The sequence below is a fragment of the Gouania willdenowi genome, chromosome 1 (assembly GCF_900634775.1).
Source record: "Gouania willdenowi chromosome 1, fGouWil2.1, whole genome shotgun sequence".
NCBI classification, from domain to species: domain Eukaryota; kingdom Metazoa; phylum Chordata; class Actinopteri; order Blenniiformes; family Gobiesocidae; genus Gouania; species Gouania willdenowi.
The window spans coordinates 7,294,635-7,313,088 of NC_041044.1; the positions used below are offsets into that span (position 1 = coordinate 7,294,635).

At 39.6% G+C, this 18,454-nt stretch overlaps 6 non-coding genes across 6 annotated transcripts; all 6 read right to left on the reverse strand.

Annotated features, from left to right (window-relative positions):
- Positions 1-1,440: 1,440 nt before the first annotated feature.
- trnaf-gaa (transfer RNA phenylalanine (anticodon GAA)) lies at positions 1,441-1,513 on the reverse strand. Its single transcript has one exon. It is a non-coding gene; the product is annotated as a tRNA-Phe (tRNA).
- Positions 1,514-2,543: 1,030 nt separating this feature from the next.
- Positions 2,544-2,616, reverse strand: trnaf-gaa (transfer RNA phenylalanine (anticodon GAA)). Its single transcript has one exon. It is a non-coding gene; the product is annotated as a tRNA-Phe (tRNA).
- A 603-nt stretch (positions 2,617-3,219) lies between these two features.
- On the reverse strand, positions 3,220-3,292 carry trnaf-gaa (transfer RNA phenylalanine (anticodon GAA)). Its single transcript has one exon. It is a non-coding gene; the product is annotated as a tRNA-Phe (tRNA).
- A 2,702-nt stretch (positions 3,293-5,994) lies between these two features.
- trnaf-gaa (transfer RNA phenylalanine (anticodon GAA)) lies at positions 5,995-6,067 on the reverse strand. Its single transcript has one exon. It is a non-coding gene; the product is annotated as a tRNA-Phe (tRNA).
- An 8,449-nt stretch (positions 6,068-14,516) lies between these two features.
- Positions 14,517-14,589, reverse strand: trnaf-gaa (transfer RNA phenylalanine (anticodon GAA)). The gene has a single exon. It is a non-coding gene; the product is annotated as a tRNA-Phe (tRNA).
- A 605-nt stretch (positions 14,590-15,194) lies between these two features.
- On the reverse strand, positions 15,195-15,267 carry trnaf-gaa (transfer RNA phenylalanine (anticodon GAA)). Its single transcript has one exon. It is a non-coding gene; the product is annotated as a tRNA-Phe (tRNA).
- Between the last annotated feature and the right edge of the window lie 3,187 nt (positions 15,268-18,454).

Sequence of the window (18,454 nt, forward strand, 5' to 3'; positions counted from 1 at the left end):
ATTTGATACACACGATGATTGTCCATCCATAAACAATGCTCGATGACCAAATTACCCATCATGGCCAATGGGAGGGGCCTATAATCACACAGGAAAATCCTTCACCATAACTACGCTGTTATACGAAAACGCTTGCAACTCCAGAATGCAAAGTTCAAAGTGCTTCATATTTGATACACATGATGACCGTACAGCCCCAAACAACAAACGATAACCAAAAACACCCACAATGCCTTGCGCTCTCAGAGGGCGCCGCTTCTTGGGCCGTCCTACGCCAGCAGCTCTAGCGGCAAGACGACATGTCGTGTTGACTTCAAAACACTGTAGGATGAATCTTATTAGATGGAAGCACATTGCTATGGCAAATAGAGCAGGCTGTGAAAAGTGGAAGGGGCCTATCATGACACAGGAAAATACTTCGCCATAACTACGCCGTTATACGAAAACGCTTACAACTCCAGGCCAATTCCCAAATCCCCAACAGTGGTATACGTGACCGTGGGTTACTGCCCCCGGCCGCTTCATTGGACCCTATGACGCCGCTCGTGGCTTTAATTATTATTGCTATTACTTAATTATTTGATGTTGTTATTGTTTTTATTGTATTATAGTTACTGGATTTTCATTATATTATTTTGTTATTGTTATTGTATGAAAGTTATTGCTATTCTTTTAAATACCATTATATTCTTTTTCATGATTAATATTTTTTATTATAGTTACTAGTGTTCTCATTGTATTATTAGCATTGCTATATTATCATTACAATACCTTATAATTATTTAAAATTGTTTATTATTAATATTGTTTTTAGTGCATTATTATATTATTTTGTTATTGCAATTATTACCGTTAATATCATTACAACATTACTTTTATTACTATTACTACTTTAACTAATAATATTATATCCCTATAAACATTATTTATTATATTTTACTTTTCCCAAAATGCTATCTCAACACACTGGCTAGATAGCTTAAGCCATACCTTAGCTTGCATCAGTGACCTTGAGCTTGGTGACCGGTGGTAGCTAACATATTTTACTTTTGCTGAGTCACCAAAAGAATTCCATAACAATATACCCAAACAAATTCATACATCTGCCGTAGCCCAGGATCTAACCAGGGAGCCTTTGATCTTTAGTCTAAAGCTCTCCCAACAGAGCTATTCCAGCACAAAAATATATAAAAAAAAATCCAAAAATAAATAAATAAATAATGTTGTAATAACTATAAGATTGCACACCACAAATAGATTATTCACCATGTCATGAGTAATTTTTAAGAACTCAGACGAAACGCAACTCACTGGCTAGATTGCTTCAGTGGTTCCTTGGCTAGCATCAGTGACCGTGAGCTTGTTGACCGGTGGTAGCTAATGCATTTTACTTTTGCTGAGTCATCAGCACAACTCTTTTGTAGAAAACGATGGCATATCTGCCACAACCCGGGATCGAACCAGGGACCTTTTGATCTTCAGTCTAACGCTCTCCCAACTGAGCTATTCCGGCACAAACGGCCGGTAGAAATGTTTGAAAAAAAATATTTTATTAAACTGTGAAAAGGGACACATCAGAGAGTTGAGTCACCGTGTCATAAGTAATTTTTGAAAACTCAGACAAAATGCTATCTCAACACACTGGCTAGATAACTTGAGTGGTACCTTAGCTTGCATCAGTGACCTTGAGCTTGTTGACCAGTGGTAGCTAATTTATTTTACTTTTTTCTGAGTCATCAAAAGAATTCCATAACAATATACCCAAACAATTTCATTCATCTGCCGTAGCCCAGGATCTAACCAGGGAGCCTTTGATCTTTAGTCTAAAGCTCTCCCAACAGAGCTATTCCAGCACAAAAATCTAAAAAAAATGCAAAAAAAAAAATTTAAAAAAAAAAATGTTGTAATAACTATAAGATGGCACAACACAAATTGATTATTCACTGTGTCATGAGTAATTTTTAAGAACTCAGACGAAATGCAACTCAACTCACTGGCTGGATTGCTTCAGTGAGCTTGGTTACTAAAGCTTGCTAATGCATTTTACTTTTGCCAAAATGCTATCTCAACACACTGGCTAGATAACTTAAGTGGTACCTTAGCTTGCATCAGTGACCTTGCGCTTGGTGACCGGTGGTGGTAATGTATTTTACTATTGCTGAGTCATCAACAGAATTTCATAACAATATACCCAAACAAATTCATACATCTGCCGCAGCCCAGGATCTAACCAGGGAGCTTTTGATCTTTAGTTTTAAAGCTCTCCTAATTGAGCTATTCCAGCACAAAAATCTAAAAAAAAATTTAAAAAATGAAATAAAAAATGTTGTAATAACTATAAGATTGCACACCACAATTAGATTATTTACCGTGTCATGAGTAAATTTTAAGAACTCAGGTGAAACGCAACTCACTGGCTAGATTGCTTCAGTGGTTCCTTGGCTAGCATCAGTGAACTTGAGCTTGTTGACCGGTGGTAGCTAATGCATTTTACTTTTGCTGAGTCATCAGCACAACTCTTTTGCAGAAAACGATGGCATATCTGCCGCAACCCGGGATCGAACCAGGGACCTTTAGATCTTCAGTCTAACGTTCTCCCAACTGAGCTATTCTGGCACAAATGGACTGTAGAAATGTTTGAAAAAAAATATTTTATTAAACTGTGAAAAGGGATACATCAGAGAGTTGAGTCACCATGTCATAAGTAATTTTTGAAAACTCAGACAAAATGCTATCTCAACACACTGGCTAGATTACTTGAGTGGTACCTTAGCTTGCATCAGTGACCTTCAGCTTGTTGACCGGTGGTGGCTAATTTATTTTACTTTTTTCTGAGTCATCAAAAGAATTCCATAACAATATACCCAAACAATTTCATTCATCTGCCGTAGCCCAGGATCTAACCAGGGAGCCTTTGATCTTTAGTCTAAAGCTCTCCCAACAGAGCTATTCCAGCACAAAAATCTAAAAAAAAAAATCCAAAAAGAAATCAATAAATAATGTTGTAATAACTATAAGATGGCACACCACAAATAGATTATTCACCGTGACATGAGTCATTTTTAAGAACTCAGACGAAACGCAACTCACTGGCTAGATTGCTTCAGTGGTTCCTTGGCTAGCATCAGTGACCTTGAGCTTGTTGACCGGTGGTAGCTAATGCATTTTACTTTTGCTGAGTCATCAGCACAACTCTTTTGCAGAAAACGATGGCATATCTGCCGCAACCCGGGATCGAACCAGGGACCTTTAGATCTTCAGTCTAACGCTCTCCCAACTGAGCTATTCCGGCACAAACGGATGGTAGAAATGTTTGAAAAAATATATTTTATTAAACTGAGAAAAGGGACACATCAGAGAGTTGAGTCACCGTGTCATAAGTAATTTTTGAAAACTCAGACAAAATGCTATCTCAACACACTGGCTAGATAACTTGATTGGTACCTTAGCTTGCATCAGTGACCTTGAGCTTGTTGACCAGTGGTGGCTAATTTATTTTACTTTTTTCTGAGTCATCAAAAGAATTCCATAACAATATACCCAAACAATTTCATTCATCTGCCGTAGCCCAGGATCTAACCAGGGAGCCTTTGATCTTTAGTCTAAAGCTCTCCCAACAGAGCTATTCCAGCAAAAAAATCTAAAAAAAATGCAAAAAAAAAAATTTTTTAAAAAAAATGTTGTAATAACTATAAGATGGCACAACACAAATTGATTATTTACTGTGTCATGAGTAATTTTTAAGAACTCAGACGAAATGCAACTCAACTCACTGGCTGGATTGCTTCAGTGAGCTTGGTTACTAAAGCTTGCGAATGCATTTTACTTTTGCCAAAATGCTATCTCAACACACTGGCTAGATAGCTTAAGTGGTACCTTAGCTTGCATCAGTGACCTTGCGCTTGGTGACCGGTGGTGGTAATGTATTTTACTATTGCTGAGTCATCAACAGAATTCCATAACAATATACCCAAACAAATTCATACATCTGCCGCAGCCCAGGATCTAACCAGGGAGCCTTTGATCTTTAGTCTAAAGCTCTCCTAATTGAGCTATTCCAGCACAAAAATCTAAAAAAAATTTAAAAAATGAAATAAAAAATGTTGTAATAACTATAAGATTGCACACCACAATTAGATTATTTACCGTGTCATGAGTAAATTTTAAGAACTCAAGTGAAACGCAACTCACTGGCTAGATTGCTTCAGTGGTTCCTTGGCTAGCATCAGTGAACTTGAGCTTGTTGACCGGTGGTAGCTAATAGTGTTGGGGTGGTCAAGACCGGTCTTGGTCTCGAGACCGGTCTCGAGACCAAATTTTAAAGGTCTTGGTCTTGTCTCGGTCTCTGAAGCATTTTGACTCGGTCTTGTCTTGGACTCGGGCTGCCCGGACTCGGGATTTTCCGTCAAGACCGTTCGAGACCAGCACTAATTCCTGCTATTTTTAACCTTTTTTATAATGTGATAATAACACGGAGAAGAACGGGATAAAACAATCCTTTAGTCATTATTTAATCCACCCCGTATAATGACCGCAACCTTCCTTAATGTGACTGTGTGTGTGTGTGTGTGTGTGTGTGTGTGTGTGTGTGTGTGTGTGTGTGTGTGTGTGTGTGTGGCTGCGGTGTCAGTTTGGACCGCGGAGCAGAAGGTAGATATGAACTAATCACCGGTAAAAATCCCAGTAAAACTCCAGAAAACAATCACCAGTAATAAATATTATCTCCCTGGTAAAGACAGTAGCTCTAACAACTGGTAAAATGATAAACTGATGATATTACAGCCTGTGAAGGATGGATAGGTGACGCACTTACTCTGCTTCTGGGTCCTAGTGCCAGCCGAGCGGTGAAGCCTGTTCCTTTTACCGTGTGTACTGAGGTCCGTGTGTGTTTAATAAGTCCTTGTGTGTCCGTGTGAAAGTCTGAATGTTTATGCATCTGTCCATCCACTCTTTTCATTATATCCATGTCTTTTAAGGTTTTATTACATAATATCTGCTGTAGTCCGGGCCGCCGCCATCTTGGATTATGTCGTCACCAGCGCGTCATCGCCGCGCATCACAGAATGAGTCAAATAACTATAAAGAGGTCTTATATTAGTCTATTATCTTTTAAAGTGGTGTTTTTTTTTGTGTCTTTAGACTCCAATTACATGTATGTATACAATATGTTCCCCACAATATAAACAGGTTCACAATATAATTAATTTTTATAGTTTCTGTTTCCAGAATAATAATAATAATTCTCAACAAGAACTATTGATTAATTTGTTACATGAATGTTCCAGGGTTTGTTTGTTTTATTTAGTTTCACATCTACCTGTAGCTCTATGTTTTTTACACTGATGACAACTTGTTTTTAGTTTTATTTCAGAAAGTTTCACTTTTACAGTTACAGTTGGAAACCTTTGTTAATTGAATATCCTAGTTACATTACAGCAACCAAATTAAACTATATCAACTAAGTGAATTAATAAAAATGGCCTGTGTAAAGGCTTTTTCAAACTAAAAAATTATCTTGTGAAATCTGTGACCTGTTAAACCTGAACAACTGAAAGAATCAGAATCAAGAATCATTATTTCTTGGCAGAAATGCTTTTAAACACTTGCTGTACATTCAGCTGACATAAAAATCTTGTTTTCAAATATGTAGAATAATTGTGAATTTATCAGTAGTAGTAGTAGTTTTAATATTTTAGTTAATTTTTTGCAAGCACCTTTTTTGTCCGTCAAATGTATTTAAAATAAACTAAAATTAAAGAGAGATGTTATTTAACTGTTGAACCATGTCATAATTTTATTTATTTATATATTTTTTTAAATTGAAAAAAAAATGTTTATGGTCTTGGTCTCGGCTCCCGAAAGTCTTGGTCTTGTCTTGCTCTCGGTGCATTCTGGTCTCGGATAGTGCGGTCTTGAACACAACACTAGTAGCTAATGCATTTTACTTTTGCTGAGTCATCAGCACAACTCTTTTGCAGAAAACGATGGCATATCTGCCGCAACCCGGGATCGAACCAGGGACCTTTAGATCTTCAGTCTAACGCTCTCCCAACTGAGCTATTCTGGCACAAATGGACTGTAGAAATGTTTGAAAAAAAATATTTTATTAAACTGTGAAAAGGGATACATCAGAGAGTTGAGTCACCATGTCATAAGTAATTTTTGAAAACTCAGACAAAATGCTATCTCAACACACTGGCTAGATTACTTGAGTGGTACCTTAGCTTGCATCAGTGACCTTGCGCTTGGTGACCGGTGGTGGTAATGTATTTTACTATTGCTGAGTGTTATGGTCAATTATTATATTCATCATCATATCGTCAAATGTATGTTCATGTGTACAATTTGTCATGTTTTAATACATGACGACTCCATTACTCATTACACTTTTGAACATCTGATTAAACAGTACAGATCGTATTATTCTCAGTGCAGCACAGTCTCTGCCAAGGCCAGAATCTCTGCTCACATGCAGACATACACTGACGCACACACTTATCAAGACAGATAAAGACTGGAGCCAAACCTTCTCATAACATCTTCATCATCCTCCAACATTTCCACTATGGGCATCTGACTCCCTCCCTTTTGTCTCTCACTGTTGGGACCTTTTCTTATCTGTATAAAAAGCTTAAGCTTTGAAACTGTTGGAGCGGGGCGCGGCACTTCCTTCGGACGTCCGCCTGGACGGACGCTAATTTTGTTTCACTTTGTTCCATCTTGTACCTTTTTACTTAGCAATAGAATAAACTTTTTATATAAAATCATCAATGCTTCTCCTGGATTCCATCATTCAACCAGAGCAATGAATCATGTCACTAAATGAGGTCAACCGTAAATTCTGCCGTAACAATTGGCGTCGACGAACTGAATCCATCTTCTGCTCTGTGGGGCGTCGATCGTGGACCAGCACTGGGTCGACACATTTGAAGCCCCGGGGCTGGCCCGCGGTGGTCCGCCCTCGGACAGAGACTGGAACACGAACCATCGGTTGAACCTCAAACACCAATTCGGACTAAGGTAAAGCTGCCTTTATAAACATATATGTATAAATTTTCATTTACATATATATATATTCGCTCTGTGTTGATTTTTTTTTTGGAACCAGTCAAGCATTGTATTGATTTTCAGCTTTGAGCTTTGATTTTGATCCTCAGCTGTTCTGTGTTTTGACGCAGTGAATAGCCATGAGAAGGGCTCAAATGGTTGAGGTTCTATGCTTTTTAATGCTGTAGGTTCTCTCTGGTTTTCTTCGGGCTCGGATATTTTGTTTAGGCATAAAATACGGCTGGTCATTATTTACTTTGGTTTTGTTCGGACACCCACAGCCTGTGAGGTCCTGACCATAGATAGACGGGCAACCAAAGTTTCCAAAACATCCCAGCGGTGTCATGATCTGAGTTCACCTCTGTACCGAAAGCAAAATAGATTAAAACCCCGAACCTAACCTAAATTGTGTTTCTGTGAATCAAACAGATGAACAACCCAATAAACAAATAATATATGCATACGCATATACAATCTTGGTATGATGTGAACTCGGATCATGCTTTCAGGCGAGTTTTACTTTTTTTTATCTTTGTTTTTATTTTGTTTAAACGTGGAATCAGATTTCTCCCTTTGGCTTGGCTTTAATGCTTTCATTTGGACGAGTGTCAGCTTTTGAGAAAGGGAGAGAAAGACAGAGAGCCAAACACACACACGTCGCTGCTGTGTTTTTCTTTTTTTTGGACGTGTGACCACACACACACACACACACACACACACACACACACACACACACACACACACACACACACAGAGAGAGAGAGAAAGGGAGAGAGAGAGAGCACACACACAGGCACGCGCACGGGCGCACGCACACGCACAGCCACACCCATCCCAAGAGAGAGGTGTCGCCCCTCACTGGCCAGTTTAGTGCACTACACACTTGTGACACAACATTGTGATTTCTCACCTCTCCTGTGCCTACAGAATAGTGCCATTACACACAGACACTATTTTTATTTTATTTTGATTTCATGTTTGATGGGCAACACACACACACACACAGATGAATACAGTATTTCATTTTATTTTATTTTAATATTACTGTTACCATCATTATCATTATCATTTTTTATTATTTAAATTGTTAGTTTCTGTTGGCTTTGTGGTTGTCCCCTGAAGAAACGACATCTTCAATGAAAGAATGAAATCACCTTCAACTCTTACGCTAATGGAATGTCAACATCATTCAAAGGACCAAGCATCAGAAGGAAATGGACAATCAAAGGTGTGTGACCTTTCAGGACTCAAGGACTCAACTCCCATTCAGCAAAGCAATGCTGAAATAACTCGCTCAGTCCCAAGTCAACTCTTCATCGTCTATGAATGGGCCGCATGCCAATGCCCCATCATCAAAGACTGAGAACCTGTGGGCGTCGGAGTGGACACTCCCCCCACCAATGAGTTGCGAGTTAAACGCCACGACTACTGCCTGAATGATGGGCAGCAACTGCAGACTGGTCACACGTCTGCTGGAAATCTTCACCAAAAAGACACTGTTTCAAAAGCCACAAGGATACCAAGCAACAAGAAGTCCACCACAGCCTTTGGTGGTAGTGCTAAATCACTTTAGCCTTGAACTTTGGCATGGAGGGGGACAACTAGCAAATAGCCAACAAGCTTCTCCTTCGCACAATACTAACCCCTCTATCTTCTGACTGTGCACTAGATTATTTTGTTTTCATTTATTCTCTCACACGCAGACAGACCAGACATACAGTCACACACCCACATTCACAACTATGAGAAACACAGGACCACCAGAACTTCACACAGAACCCTTCTGTTTGCCACATGAGATCAAGTGTGCCCATCATTTATCTTTGCTTTTATTCATTATGTTGCTCATTTATTTACACTGCTTTGGCCTTTATGAGAAAACAACAAACAAAGGGGAAGAAAATAGTGTTACTGATAAGGTTGTTTTTGTTTGCTTTTCTTTCATTTATTTTCTTGATTGAGGGGAGGCCCCCCACAATGCAAGATATGGTTACATCCGCTGAAGACAGAGCCCTCTGTTGCCTCAGCTTTTGGAGCTGAAGTTTTAATTTTTATTGGCCATGATTTTTTTGAGCTCACACGTTTTTCTCCTTTGTTATTTCTGAACGATTCTTCTTTTTCTCTTTTGTTTTTACTCAATTTCAGGAAAATTGAGACAGAGATTGAGGACTGCAGCCTCAACAAGTTTAAATTTTGACATTTTTTTGACCGATACCCTCGTAAACAATCTGTACCTTACCCTTTTTGAAGCTGCTTGCGACAGACAGCCTAGTTCAACATTCATTGTTTTCATTTTGCGCGCCTCCCCCTTAACCGCGTCGGACTGTCTGGCCGGCCCAAAGCCACTCGACAGCATGGGGGGGGGTACCAAATTTTTCCTGAGAAAAAAATGTCCCATTAGTTGCTATGAGTACATAGGCAATTACTTTTCAAACAAGAAGTCCTGGTTTAATGTGCAGAAAAAGGATAAACCTTGCTAGGGAAAGCACTCTTCGGGGGATAGCAGTCCACCTGATTTGATACATGCTTGGTAACCGAATACCGTTCTGAACAAATTTCTACGTTCCCTTAGAGTGAGGGTTATTAGAGGTTGCGTGCTCCGTCCAATCTTAGAGGTGCCCAATAAAAGTCCTGACAGTTGTGCGATGTTTTCCTTCAATTTGGTACTGTTGTGAATTATCTCCCAAACTCTTATTTTCAAGAGCGGTGGTTGAGCCCCGCTGATTCAGAGATTCTTTTTATATCTTTGGAGACGGACGGCGGGTGAGTTTCCTTCAGGTTTGGTACCGGAGGTTGTGTTTTCCTTCAGTTTGGTACTGTTGTGAATTATTCTCCCAAACTCTTATTTTCAAGAGCGGTGGTTGAGCCCTGCTGATTCAGAGATTCTTTTTTACATTTCTGGAGACGGACGGCGGGTGAATTTCCCGCGGTTTGGTACCGCGGTTGAGTTTGTTGAGTTAGACACGGCTGTGCTATTCCTGCCTGATCAGCAGATGAGCAGACTGTCAGTACCACGGGCGATAATCTAAGACTCCGCAAAGGCGGAAGTAAAAAGGAGCGTACCTCTTAGTAATCAGATGATACCAGTGAAAAGCAATTAATTAACACTAAAAGGTTGCCAAGCATGGGGGGGCAATAAGAGCTCATTGACCCCGAGAGACGAGGTGGACTGGCTATCGCCGCTGGTGGGTTAGATGAGACCTATATTCTACTTAGACACTATGCAGCAAAACCTTGTGAATGCATGGACGTGAAAATTGAGGCATGAACGTGTGCGGTGTATGAATGACTGAATGATGACACGTTACGTATGCCTGAGAGCGTTGTGAGTGCGAATGTGCCGTGGACGTGTCATTGAGTGATTGACCGATGAATGGCTGTTTGACTACACATGTTCCTCTGTTTCACCTTCCTTTCCTCCTGGGTTTTGATGCACTAGATCTTCTCCCTGTTTTTGCCAATTATGTAGTGGGGTGTTCAGAAAACACTGCTGCTTGTTAAAAGAACTATGGTTTTAGGCCTTGGGCCTTCTAAAAAGTTTACCAGGTTTTAAAGGGTTTTTTCTGGGTGTTTAAAAACACCAAACGACGTTTTTATATATGATACCACTTTCAGTGGAATGACTGGCTTTGACCTTGACTGACCTTACTGTTCATGTTCAGTGTCCATGTTTTTTGTTGTTATATGTGTATACTCGTTGTGGTGTGCACTTGTCTACGTCTTCGTCTTAGTTGTTGTTATTATGTAGCTTTTTCCAAAATACAGGTCGCTGTAAGGAGACGAATCAGATCCAACTAAAGAAAAGAGATATTTTAAATTATCCAGTTAAGTCTTAATGGTTTCCTCTCTTTCTGTTTCTGAGTGTTTCCTAACAGAATGCCACCGCCTTCTCGACTCCGATCCTTCCTCTTCGCCGCCATGCCTGGTCACTGCTTCTTATGATGAAGGATGAGAATTAAAGGGAAGTATTGTCCATAACTGTAACTGGGAAGCAAAGGGGAAATAGATTGAAATAGACACGTGACAATATGACATATTGTGGATGTTCTAACATAATATCTATTCCAGAGACTACAGCGACTTCCAATCCAACTGCAAAAGTGGGGACAGATCTTCAAATTTCCAAAAGGAGCGTACAGTTGACCCTGGCTTTGACCTTTATGGCTGAGGAGAAGGAGGTCGAGGAGGTTGGAGGGCACAAAGGCAGGCGGACACAAGAGAGAGGAAAACGGAGACACATCCAAAATGATCAGATAAGTGATTTTCCAATGATATTTATCATATGGTTTTAAGAATCCAAATGTATTCTTATGTAAAAAAGGGAAGGGAGGGGCCAACGTCCCTCTGATTTTTGATTTATATTTTATCATAGGAAAATAATATACCCCAAAACCCTCCAACCATTTTCTTCTTGTTCCAACAGCACTTAGCGTGCAAGACCATAAAACACCTTCACTGGGTTTAGACACGTTTAAGGGAAAAATTAAGTGTTCTCAACATTGGGTTGGTGGCCCAATCTGGGTCGCCTGAGATTTAAAAAGGGTCCTCCTGAAATTCTTGATAATTGATTGAAATAAGAGATAGTTTAAAGTTAAGTAACTTCCAAGCATTTAAGGAAGCTCTCCAAACCGTGCTGGGGCTCGTCACCCCTACGAATGGGATAAATACAGAGAGCAAAAGACAATATGATTGTTCGACTCAACTTAACTTTAATTCTGTCTAACCTTAAAGGGCCAATAATCTTGCTAAACTCTGGTTCAGACACAGAATAGGAGACACTTTTGCCACCAATTGACCTTCAAAATTAAGTAAATTACATCTCAAATAATAATTATGAGGGAAATGAATGAAATAAATGAACTGACAAATTCAGCTCTATAAAAGAATTAGGCTATGTGAATAGGTGTGGAGTGTTAACACTATTCAGAATAAATAAAGGATAGAATAAGATTTCTCCTTCACAAATAAGAGATAGCAACGAAAAATGAAACAAACAATTTAAATAAATAAATAACATTATTTATTTATTTGGTTAAACTCATTTAGCCTTCTCACATCTCCATGTCTCCCAATTGTATGTATTCATCTTGAGAAGACATGTAATCACACTCCACACTTCTCCGTCTGACTTGCATGTCCTTCTCCGTCCGACTTGCATGTCCTTGTAAACAGTGGTTCTAAAATTGCTTCTCACCAGGTAAGTAGATGTACCACAGATAATCACTGCAACTCCAGCTATGCTTCTTCTTACTCCAGGAAAAGAAAATTGAATTAATACTTCCTGCTTTTCTTTCAGCCTCATATTTTCCCACTCGCGTGCGAATGGGCTACAGAGCTAGCATGGCTAAAAGCTCACTAACCCACACCTAACCATTGTGTGATTGTGCAGCAGCACCTTTTAGGATCTGAAAAGCTCTCAGATCCTGACCTCTGACCTGTCTCTGCCTTCCTGGCCATACTAACTATTCATTTAGTTAGTTAACTAAACCTAACACCCCTAAACTTCTATTCTATTCTATTCTATTCTATTCTATTCTATTCTATTTTATTCTATTTTATTTTATTTTATTTTATTTTATTTTATTTCATTTCGTTTTATTTTATTTTGTTTTGTTTTGTTCTGTTTTGTTTTTCCCCCCCCCCTTTTTTTCTGTCCAGGTACCAGCTAAAGCCTACCAGGTACCAGGTACCAGCTAAAGCCTCAGTAGTGGGATCGCGCCTGTGTTCAGGTACCAGCCAATCCCAAGAGTTCTGTTTCGGTGTTTTTCCCCCTCTTCTGTTCAGGTACCTTCCGATCCCAAGAGAGGTTGCCAGGTGTGTGGAGACTACCCTTCCTCAGACAACAACCAATCATCTACAACGCCGACCGGAAACGAACGACCCACACGGCAGTGAAGGTCGCGGAGCAGGCAACATGGATCCAAGATGATTGCCGACACCAGCTGATGCTGAGACGGAGGCTGACCGAACAATGAAGGGGGAACCGACAAGGCCACTGAGACACACACAAGAAAACGCTCTAGAACAAGGGCCTAGCTTTGTTTATAAGCCACACCAAATGCTCATAGCTAGGTTGAGGGAGGACAACCTCACACCTAGCTGCAGGAATACAGTCATAAACCCTTCTGCTACGATTGAGGAAAATACTCAAGGTTCTTCACTCATGATGCCGCCAATCAAGTGCAGTGATTCTAACCATGGCTATTGGTTACCCCAGTTACCACTGAACTCAGCCGATGAAGACGAGTGATGTCCTTGATGCAAATGATGATTTTTGCTTATCTAGATGTAATAAAGGATGATTTTTGATGATTCATGCCATTGATAATAATGATGAAGTTTTTTTTAAGGTTTATTTCCACATTTTTCTTGATATATCTATATCCAGGCCTCACAAAAGAAGAATATATCCAATGTATGACAATAACGATGCTAATGGTTAACCCTGACAGACAGCAAAGGTGGAATATAATAATTTTGTTTCTTGATTTGGTCGTTGATGCGACCAAAAGTGGGGAATGTTATGGTCAATTATTATATTCATCATCATATCGTCAAATGTATGTTCATGTATACAATTTGTCATGTTTTAATACATGACGACTCCATTACTCATTACACTTTTGAACATCTGATTAAACAGTACAGATCGTATTATTCTCAGTGCAGCACAGTCTCTGCCAAGGCCAGAATCTCTGCTCACATGCAGACATACACTGACGCACACACTTATCAAGACAGATAAAGACTGGAGCCAAACCTTCTCATAACATCTTCATCATCCTCCAACATTTCCACTATGGGCATCTGACTCCCTCCCTTTTGTCTCTCACTGTTGGGACCTTTTCTTATCTGTATAAAAAGCTTAAGCTTTGAAACTGTTGGAGCGGGGCGCGGCACTTCCTTCGGACGTCCGCCTGGACGGACGCTAATTTTGTTTCACTTTGTTCCATCTTGTACCTTTTTACTTAGCAATAGAATAAACTTTTTATATAAAATCATCAATGCTTCTCCTGGATTCCATCATTCAACCAGAGCAATGAATCATGTCACTAAATGAGGTCAACCGTAAATTCTGCCGTAACATGAGTCATCAACAGAATTCCATAACAATATACCCAAACAAATTCATACATCTGCCGCAGCCCAGGATCTAACCAGGGAGCCTTTGATCTTTAGTCTAAAGCTCTCCTAATTGAGCTATTCCAGCACAAAAATCTAAAAAAAAATTAAAAAAATAAAATAAAAAATGTTGTAATAACTATAAGATGGCACACCACAATTAGATTATTCACCGTGTCATGAGTAAATTTTAAGAACTCAGGCGAAACGCAACTCACTGGCTAGATTGCTTCAGTGGTTCCTTGGCTAGCATCAGTGACCTTGAGCTTGTTGACCGGTGGTAGCTAATGCGTTTTACTTTTGCTGAGTCATCAGCACAACTCTTTTGCAGAAAACGATGGCATATCTGCCGCAACCCGGGATCGAACCAGGGACCTTTATATCTTCAGTCTAACGCTCTCCCAACTGAGCTATTCCGGCACAAACGGCCAGTAGAAATGTTTGAAAAAAAATGTTTTATTAAACTGTGAAAAGGGACACATCAGAGAGTTGAGTCACCGTGTCATAAGTAATTTTTGAAAACTCAGACAAAATGCTATCTCAACACACTGGCTAGATAACTTGAGTGGTACCTTAGCTTGCATCAGTGACCTTGAGCTTGTTGACCGGTGGTGGCTAATTTATTTTACTTTTTTCTGAGTCATCAAAAGAATTCCATAACAATATACCCAAACAAATTCATACATCTGCCGTAGCCCAGGATCTAACCAGGGAGCCTTTGATCTTTAGTCTAAAGCTCTCCCAACAGAGCTATTCCAGCACAAAAATCTAAAAAAAAAAAAATCCAAAAATAAATCAATAAATAATGTTGTAATAACTATAAGATTGCACACCACAAATAGATTATTCACCGTGTCATGAGTAATTTTTAAGAACTCAGACGAAACGCAACTCACTGGCTAGATTGCTTCAGTGGTTCCTTGGCTAGCATCAGTGACCTTGAGCTTGTTGACCGGTGGTAGCTAATGCATTTTACTTTTGCTGAGTCATCAGCACAACTCTTTTGCAGAAAACGATGGCATATCTGCCGCAACCCGGGATCGAACCAGGGACCTTTAGATCTTCAGTCTAACGCTCTCCCAACTGAGCTATTCCGGCACAAACGGATGGTAGAAATGTTTGAAAAAATATATTTTATTAAACTGAGAAAAGGGACACATCAGAGAGTTGAGTCACCGTGTCATAAGTAATTTTTGAAAACTCAGACAAAATGCTATCTCAACACACTGGCTAGATAACTTGAGTGGTACCTTAGCTTGCATCAGTGACCTTGAGCTTGTTGACCAGTGGTGGCTAATTTATTTTACTTTTTTCTGAGTCATCAAAAGAATTCCATAACAATATACCCAAACAATTTCATTCATCTGCCGTAGCCCAGGATCTAACCAGGGAGCCTTTGATCTTTAGTCTAAAGCTCTCCCAACAGAGCTATTCCAGCAAAAAAATCTAAAAAAAATGCAAAAAAAAAAATTTAAAAAAAAAATGTTGTAATAACTATAAGATGGCACACCACAATTAGATTATTCACCGTGTCATGAGTAAATTTTAAGAACTCAGGCGAAACGCTACTCACTGGCTAGATTGCTTCAGTGGTTCCTTGGCTAGCATCAGTGACCTTGAGCTTGTTGACCGGTGGTGGCTAGTTTATTTTACTTTTTTCTGAGTCATCAAAAGAATTCCATAACAATATACCCAAACAAATTCATACATCTGCCGTAGCCCAGGATCTAACCAGGGAGCCTTTGATCTTTAGTCTAAAGCTCTCCCAACAGAGCTATTCCAGCTCAAAAATCTAAAAAAAATGCAAAAAAAAAAATTTTTTAAAATAATGTTGTAATAACTATAAGATGGCACAACACAAATTGATTATTCACTGTGTCATGAGTAATTTTTAAGAACTCAGACGAAATGCAACTCAACTCACTGGCTGGATTGCTTCAGTGAGCTTGGTTACTAAAGCTTGCTAATGCATTTTACTTTTGTCAAAATGCTATCTCAACACACTGGCTAGATAACTTAAGTGGTACCTTAGCTTGCATCAGTGACCTTGCGCTTGGTGACCGGTGGTGGTAATGTATTTTACTATTGCTGAGTCATCAACATAATTCCACAACAATATACCCAAACAAATTCATACATCTGCCGCAGCCCAGGATCTGACCAGGGAGCCTTTGATCTTTAGTCTATAGCTCTCCTAATTGAGCTATTCCAGCACAAAAATCTAAAAAAAAATTAAAATAAATAATGTTGTAATAACTATAAGATGTGTTGGGGCAGAATAATTAGTTATGCTAAATAATATAATTACTTATATATTTTAATCCTTAAGCCTTGGGGTGTAACTTTTCATTGTGTGATTTCTCATGTCTTCAACTTTAACTTGTCTTCACTCTGGGTCAGAACAGCCTGTCCAAAGTTCCAAAACAACCACAAGGACAGACACACACACTCACATAGCACACCCCATACACATTTATTCATTCACACAAACACATAGTTCGCACACACCTCCGTTTCCATAGCAATCAGATAACGGGGAGCGAACTGTTTTGACTCGAGGAGTAAACTGTCTCTCATTCCATCTCCTGCCCTCCCTCCTTCTCCCTGTCTCTATCCCTATCTCTCGGGGGGAGGAGGGAGGGGGGAACTAAGGGGAGATATACGTGGCTTTAATATTGTGTCTCGTCACTCTGTCTTTGGATCGCCTGGCCAGGGGTTCACCATTTTTGTTTCCATCTTGTACCTTTTTTCTTAGTTTAGAATAAACTTTTTTTTATATAAAATCATCAATGCTTCTCCTGGACTCCATCATTCAACCAGAGCAATAAATCATGTCTCCAAATGAGGTCAACCGTAAATTCAGCCGTAACAATTGGCGTCGACGAACAAGGACCATCTTCTGTCCACCCCTCGGACAGAGACTGGATCACGAACCATCGGTTGAACCTCAAACACCAATTCGGACCAAGGTAAAGCTGCCTTTATAAATATATATATATATATATGTAAATTTTCATTTACATATATATATATTCGCTCTGTGTTGATTTTTTTTTTGGAACCAGTCAAGCATTGTATTGATTTTCAGCTTTGAGCTTTGATTTTGATCCTCAGCTGTTCTGTGTTTTGATGCAGTGAACTGTGCCATGAGAAGGGCTCAAATGGTTGAGGTTCTTTGTTTTTTAATGCTGTAGGTTCCCTCTGGTTTTCTTCGGGCTCGGATATTTTGCTGGTCATTATTTACTTTGTTTTGTTCGGACACCCACAGACAGCCTGTGAGGTCCTGACCATAGATAGACGGGCAACCAAAGTTTCCAAAACATCCCAGCGGTGCCATGATCTGAGTTCACCTCTGTACCGAAAGCAAAATAGATTAAAACCCCGAACCTAACCTAAATTGTGTTTCTGTGAATCAAACAGATGAAGAATCCAATAAACAAATAATATATGCATACGCATATACAATCTTGGTATGATGTGAACTCAGATCATGCTTCAGTGAGTTTTACTTATTTTTTTATCTTTGTTTTTATTTTGTTTAAACGTGAATCAGATTTTTCCCTTTGGGTGTTTGGCTTTAATGCTTTCATTTGGACGAGTGTCAGCTTTTTGGCTTCTGTGCGCCTTGGTTTTTTCTCTCGCAGAGTCACACACACACACACACACACACACACACACACACACACACACACACACACACACACACACACACACACACACACACACACACACAAGAGAGAGAGGGAAGCACGCGCACGGGCGCACACGCACACGCACAGCCACACCCATCCCAAGAGAGGGAAAGTAAAGACACACACACACAGATGAATACAGTATTTCATTTTATTTTTTTTAATATTACTGTTATCATCATTATCATTTTTTTATTATTATTCTATTGTTGGCTTTGTGGTTGCCCCCCTGAAGAAACGACATCTTCAATGAAAGAATGAAATCACCTTCAACTCTTACGCTAATGAAATGTCAACATCATTCAAAGGACCAAGCATCAGAAGGAAATGGACAGTCAAAGGTCTGTGACCTTTCAGGACTCAAGGACTCAACTCCCATTCAGCAAAGCAATGCTGAAATAACTCGCTCAGTCCCAAGTCAACTCTTCATCGTCTATGAATGGGCTGGGATTAACACATCCTGCCCCATCATCAAAGACTGAGAACCTGTGGGCGTCGGAGTGATTCGACACTCCCCCACCAATGAGTTGCGAGTTAAACGCCACGACTACTGCCTGAACGATGGGCAGCAACTGCAGACTGGTCACACGTCT